This window comes from Echinops telfairi, unplaced genomic scaffold, assembly GCF_000313985.2.
Source record: "Echinops telfairi isolate 266 unplaced genomic scaffold, ASM31398v2 ScPeMD7_6080;HRSCAF=6971, whole genome shotgun sequence".
Lineage (NCBI taxonomy): Eukaryota > Metazoa > Chordata > Mammalia > Afrosoricida > Tenrecidae > Echinops > Echinops telfairi.
This window is the reverse complement of record NW_022109980.1, coordinates 3,817,551-3,823,682: the sequence shown is the minus strand read 5'-3', so window position 1 is coordinate 3,823,682 and position 6,132 is coordinate 3,817,551. Positions and strand designations below refer to the sequence as shown.

The window sequence follows — 6,132 nt, the reverse complement described above, 5'->3', positions numbered from 1 at the left end:
TTAAGATAGTTTGGTACATGAAAGTCAAGATAGATGACCCATCAGAAACACCAACAGGAGTAATGGGTCCTTGTGGGTACGGGAAGAGGGTGGGGAGGGTGGGAATCGGGAGCTGCTAACACTGATGACTGCATAACCCCACTTGATGGGACGTAAAAATGGAATTCTATGTGAATGGATATATTGGATTGTGTAAGATATGGCAAAGAAAACAAAAAAAACCCTAGTTTATAAATATATAAAAAGAATAAGGGTTCTTGGGGGGGTATGGTAGGGGAGGGAGGGGCATAAAGTAGAGCTGATATCAAGGAGTTCAAGAAGAAAAAATGGTTTTGAAACTGATTGTGACAGCAATTATACAACACTACTTCATGTGATTGAACTATGGAATGTTACAAAAGCTGTAAGACCTCCCAGTAAAATGATTAAAAAAATAAAGGCAATATTAGCCAAAGAACAAAAGCTCAGAAGGCAAGAAGGGCTAGGGAAGAAAGAGTAAGCAAAGAGAGGAAATGGAAGGGTGCTGTTATATTGGCGGGGGTAGGGATTGTGATCAATGTCAAAAACCAAAATGTACAGGAAAACAAATTTGTTCTGTAAAACTCCAGTCAAATAATAAAATACCATTGCTTACATGTTCGGTATATGGTTCTGCACCTTCAGAACTAGATATTTACAAAGCTATTTTTTTACTATTATAACCAGTATTCAAAAAAAAAAAATAACCAGTATTCAGGCAATAGTACGATCTAAATATTTGTTCACATATTTGCTTTTATTACCAATATTAAGAGGCCCCAAACAGGCTTATCACCATCTCATTTTAATATAGCTTGTTTTTTACCATGAACAGACTTAAGAATAAGTTTGGAAGCATTTATAAATTCACAAGAAAAAGATGAGCACTACAATAGAAAACATGCCAAACTTGTAAATGGGACATACTAATGGCTAACATATACAAACACACATAACTCATTGCCATTAAGTCAATTCTGACTCAGTGAGCCTGTATGATACAGAATTGCCCCATAGGATTTCCAAGGCTATAAAGCCATACTGAAATAGTGGGTTCAAATCAATTGACCTTTTCGTAAGCAGCCAAGTGCTTTGACCACTGCACCACCAAGGTTCCCTATGGACTACACCATATCAAAATCCAACCTACCGTCATTGAGTGGATTCCAACTCACAGTAACCATACATAGGATTTCCAAGACTGTAAATCTTTACTGAAGCAGCTTTTGAGTAGCTGACCTTGTGGTTAGCAATCCAATGCCTCAAAGGGTTAATTAGCCACATTTCAATATGATTTCGATGTTTTGGTTTTTAATATCCTAGATTAGTTCCTGTAGAGGAATAGACTGGATAGATCTCCTCCTAGACGCTCAGCTAGTAGTCGTCTATGCAAGATAAAAGGTTACTGGGCAGGCCATCAGAGTTCGGAATCATTAACAGGCACTAGAAAACCTCTATCAAGAGCTTACTTCATATAAGGCACAGTGCTAGGTACCCTATCTTATCCCACAGTGACCTTGACTGATGCAGGCATGCTCACACACATTCGTGTTTGTTTTATCATAAGGTCACGATTTAAACCTTGCCCCACTTTCATTCACCATGTTATCTTTGCTAATAACTTTCTCACTCCCATCGAGTCAATTCTGACTCACAGTGACCCTACAGGACACAGCAGAACTGTTCCTGTGGGTTTCTGAGACAGTAACTCTTTATGGGAGCAGAAATGTCCCATCGTTCTCCCAGGGAGCAGCTGGTGGGCTCAAACTGCTGTTGACCTTTTGGTTAACAGTCTAACACATAATGCGCTATGCGACTAAGGTAATCCACAATGATACTTGTTAGGTGCCATCGAGTATGTTCTGATGCGGCGACCCCACGCACAACAGAATGACGTCCTGCGGCTTCTTCACGATTATTGTTGCATTTGTGCAGCGACTGAGTCAGCAATCTCGTCAAAGGGCTTCCTCTTTTTGTGCTGCCACTCCACTTTAGTGAGTGCCTTCGAACCTGACAGGCTCATCTTCCAGCACTTTCTCTGACAGTGTTCATGAGGTTTTCAATGGCTAATTCCTCTGAAGTGGACAGCCTATTCCTTCTTCATAGCCTGTGCTGCTGAAAACTGTTCACCTTGGGTGACCCTACTGGGACTTGAAATACCAGTGACACATAGCTTCCAGTATCACAGCAACAAGCAAGCCACCACAGTACCTACCACAAACTGACAGACAACTTGGGGCTTTTACAATACAGTAAAACCCATAAAAGCTAGAATCAGTATAGGGCTGTCAGTGAAGGAAAATACAAGTATTTCCACTACAATGAGAGACAAGTGCACGCGCGCGCGCGCGCACACACACACACACTCACACACGACAGACCCACATATATAAGTGGGCAGGTGATTAAGACACAAACACAGACACACACACAAAGACCCACAGACATAAGTGGGGACGTGGTTAAGACACAGGCACACAACCACCCCCGCCGCCGTTAAAGGCAGAAAAATGGTGAGACCAGGAAAATCAAATCAGTCCTGTGCATTTTGGCATTCCTGGTTTCACTGGATGTAATGTGTTGTATAATTTAAATGCTTTCATATGTGGGATCTACATTATCCCACACAACATATCATAGGTCCCCATTTGCAATATGAGGAAACTATTGTTCTGACTGGTTATTACTCATCAGAGATCATATGACCCTCAGTCAAAATCCAACCCAGTGATTATAACCAAATCTATAGAAATTACCAAAAGAATTACTGGCAGAATGGGTAGGCTGCCTTCTCCGCATCCCCCCCCCACCCCCGATTCATCTCTTTAGACTTGGAGAGGAAGTGAGTCTTTATTGGGGGCTCATACAACTCATCACAATCCATATGTACATCAATTGTGTAAAGCACATTTGTACATTCGTTACCCTCAACATTCTCAAAACATTTGCTCTCCACTTAAGCCCCTGGCATAAGCTCATTTCCCCCTCCCTCCCTCCCCACTCCTCCCTCCCTCATGAACCCTTGATAATTTATAAATTATTATTTTGTCATATCTTACACTGTCTGACGTCTCCCTTCACCCACTTTTCTGTTGTCCGTCCCCCAGCTGCCTACCCTTTTAAGGACTGAAAGAATTAGCTAGAACCATAGAAAGGTAAACCACAGAGCGATATATGCTAAGAGGTCCATGTCTTGAGGCAAACAGAACTATGACTGGAATAAGCATAGGACTTCAAACTACATACATATAGTTTTAGATTGCAGGAATTCCTAGTGGCACCAGCTTCGCCTACTTGGGGAATCAGTTGTAACTAATCTGTTCTACCTCTATTCCCCCATCTGAGTTGAAGCTGTTCCCAGCCTGTACAGGTAGATTTCTCTTTCCATGGTTATGTCCTTGAAAAGACATGATATAAGCAGATCAAGGCATGTGAACCATATATATCCTTAACAAGGATTGTGTTCCAAATCCTACCAAAACCAAATCCACAACTGAATCAAATAGCAAAGCTACAACCACACTACAATTAAAAATAATCAAAATCTCAAGGTTTCAAGAGGGTGGGAGGGTTGGGGAAGGTAGGGGCTGAAGAGGAGCTGATACCAAGGGCTCAAGTAGAAAGAAAATGTTTTGGAAATGATGATGGCAACATATGTACAAATGTGCTTAATACAAATGAATTATGGATTGTTAAAAGATTTATAAGAACCCCTCCAAAAAGTAACAAAAAAAATCAGTCTATGCTGAGTCCTACAAAATGGGCATAAATACACTTTACCACACAAAGAGCAAAGTACTATTAACTACATAAAGAAAATACTTAGCTTATACATTTGGCCTCCAAATTGTAGGCCAGATACAATAACTGATCTAACAGATTAATTAAAATTCAGAAGAGCCAATTTTAGATGATCTAGAAGACCTTGAATGTTTTAATCTTTTTTTAATCATTTATTGGGGCTCATACAACTCTTATCAAAATCCATACATACATCAATTGTGTAAAGCACACTTATACATTTGTTGCCCTCATCATTCTCAAAATTCGCTTTCTGCTTGGGTTCCTGAAATCAGCTCCTCATTTTCCTTTTCCCCCCTTCCCCTCCCCCCTCCCTCATGAACCCTTAATAATTTATAAATTATTTGATCTTGAATGTCTTAATCTTTCATTTTTTTTGTTTAATCATTTTCTTGGGGGCTCATACAACTCTTATCACAATCCGTACATACATCTTTCCTTTTTCAATATATTTCTTTGTAACAAACATTTAATCAACAAATATTTACCAGGTCCCTCTGTAATATGGACAGACACAAGCCGCCACCAACAATCTGATCTCAGAACTTAGTTCAAAGTAGGTGTCCAAGGTATGTTGGTTGGGTTATCTCTGCTTGAAAGAAAGTGTTCTCCTCAGTTTATCCAAAATGACTGAATTGGCCAATTTTGATGAAATACCCAAAAAGGAGTGCTTCAAAGAACATCTTTTGAAATATAGCACCCAACAGAAGAAAAAACACAAGTAAGTAGTTTTGGACTTAGAGAAATCTGGAATCAAATCCTACCTCTACAACCTAATAACTGTTTGAACCTTGGACAAGTTATTGCATCCCCGAGTTTCAACAAAATTTCTCTACTATGTCATAGGGAAATTCCAGAATTTCCCATTCAGAAACCCAGTTCTTTTCTCTTCAATTTAGTCTCCACCTACCCTACAAAACAGTACCAAACAGGCCAGTTTTTAAAACAGTATTAAAACACCACCAGTCACCAAACTAAAAATTCACTGCCATTGAGCTGATTCCAACTCATAGTGACTCTACACGGGACAAAGTAGAATTGCCCCTGTGGGTTTCCAAGAGTAGCCAACTTCATCTTGATTCCTGTGGAGAAACAGATGGGATCAAACCACTGACTTTGTGGTTAGAAGCTCAATGCACAGTCCCCCTACTCACCACCTGTACCTGCAACACATTAAAACCTAAGTACTTAGCTCCTGAGACTTTAAAGTACATGAATGGAAAAATCATAATTTAAGGTTTGTATCTCCAACTTGTTTTTTAAATGTTTGTCCCTTTGAGATATTTATTCCAAATAGATGTGCTACACAGAGATTTTTCTTTAGGGCTTAATAAAATCTGAGATAATCAGTTGGAAAATAATTATAATAGGCTTTGAATCAACCAGCCTAAAGGTTATTTTACAGATGAGGAAACTGAGACACAGAATAACATGCAGGATAAAAACTGTATTTTCAAAGGCTATTCATGACATAGGAAATGTTTAATACAGATTGTTGGAATAGAAGAAAAGGGATAAAAAAATCTGTATACAATAGGATCCTCAATTTTAAATAATATACAAAAATAAGGGTTACGAGGGGGCACCCCTGAAAAACACACACACTGGAATTGTACTGGGTGGACTGGAGTTTTCATATTATGAATTTTTTTCAGTAGGGGAGCATTGAGGCACTCACTCCGAGTTAGTGCACCGAGTGGCATTTCCTGGGAAGGTTCTCTCTGGTCACAGTGAATTTTTTCCGTAAAAGCAGTTTTGCTTGAATCCTGGTTTTTTTGATGGCTGATTTCAGAGAACAGTGTGAGGCTGTGAAATTGTGTCCTGCTGGGGGGGGAGGGGGGAGTATAATGCCGCAGAAACTGTTGTGATGTTGAACATGGTTACAATGACCGCACTATGGGAAAACTCAAGTGTACGAGTGATTTCCTCGTTTCAAAAAAGGTGAAATGTCGATTGATGTCAAACCTTGTTCTGGACGTCTGTCCACTTCCCAAAAGGATGACAATGTTGAGTTGGAGTTTGTTCCACCAGGTCAGACTGTTAAGCTTCCTATTTAGAGGTTCTGGAAAGATTGCGTAACAGTGTGGGACAAAAAGGGGCTATTTTGTGGCAGACAGGGCACTGGTTTGGCCACCACAAAATGCAACTGCTCATGCAGCCATCTCAGTGTACCAGTTTTTGGCAAAAACAGCATGCCTCTCTTGCCCTACACACCTTACTACCTGACCTTGCTCTGCATGTTCTTTTTGTTTCCGTGAATGAAGAAAGACATGAAAGGACAGTGATTTGACAACTTAGAGGAGAAGAAAAAAA

At 39.9% G+C, this 6,132-nt stretch overlaps 1 protein-coding gene and 1 pseudogene across 1 annotated transcript in view; one reads left to right on the top strand and one right to left on the bottom strand.

Annotated features, from left to right (window-relative positions):
* Nucleotides 1-6,132, bottom strand: part of LOC101662600 (X-linked inhibitor of apoptosis) — a 51,922-nt gene that overhangs the window by 40,472 nt on the left and 5,318 nt on the right. The window lies entirely within an intron of this gene.
* LOC101649865 overlaps nucleotides 4,446-6,132 on the top strand; it is a 73,746-nt pseudogene continuing 72,059 nt past the window's right edge.